Genomic DNA, 878 nt, shown 5'->3' on the forward strand with positions numbered 1-878 from the left:
TTACTGTGTCTGCTAGATGAAAATGGTATAGATGAGGAGGTCCCTGTTACTGTCTGTTACTGTGTCTGCTAGATAAACACGGTATAGATGAGGAAGTACCTGTTACTCTGTCTGTTACTGTGTCTGCCAGATCAACACGGTATAGATGAGGAAGTTCCTGTTACTGTGTCTGCTAGATCAACATGGTATAGATGAGGAAGTTCCTGTTACTGTCTGTTACTGTTTCTGCTAGATCAACATTGTATAGATGAGGAGGTTCCTGTTACTGTCTGTTACTGTGTCTGCTAGATCAACATGGTATAGATGAGGAAGTTCCTGTTACTGTGTCTGCTAGATCAACATGTTATTGATGAGGAAGTTCCTGTTACTGTGTCTGCTAGATCAACATTGTATAGATGAGGGAGTTCCTGTTACTGTGTCTGCTAGATGAAAATGGTATAGATGAGGAAGTTCCTGTTACTGTCTGTTACTGTGTCTGCTAGATCATCATGGTATAGATGAGGAAGTTCCTGTTACTGTCTGTTACTGTGTCTGCTAGATCAACATGGTATAGATGAGGAAGTTCCTGTTACTGTGTCTGCTAGATCAACACGGTATAGATGAGGAGGTTCCTGTTACTGTCTGTTACTGTGTCTGCTAGATCAACATGGTATAGATGAGGAAGTTCCTGTTACTGTGTCTGCTAGATCAACACGGTATAGATGAGGAGGTTCCTTTTACTTTGTCTGCTAGATCAACATGTTATAGATGAGGAAGTCCCTGTTACTGTCTGTTACTGTGTCTGCTAGATCAACATAGTATAGATGAGGAAGATCCTGTTACTGTGTCTGCTAGATCAACATGGTATAGATGAGGAAGTTCCTGTTACTGTGTCTGCT

This window comes from Salmo salar, unplaced genomic scaffold, assembly GCF_905237065.1.
Source record: "Salmo salar unplaced genomic scaffold, Ssal_v3.1, whole genome shotgun sequence".
NCBI classification, from domain to species: Eukaryota; Metazoa; Chordata; class Actinopteri; order Salmoniformes; family Salmonidae; genus Salmo; species Salmo salar.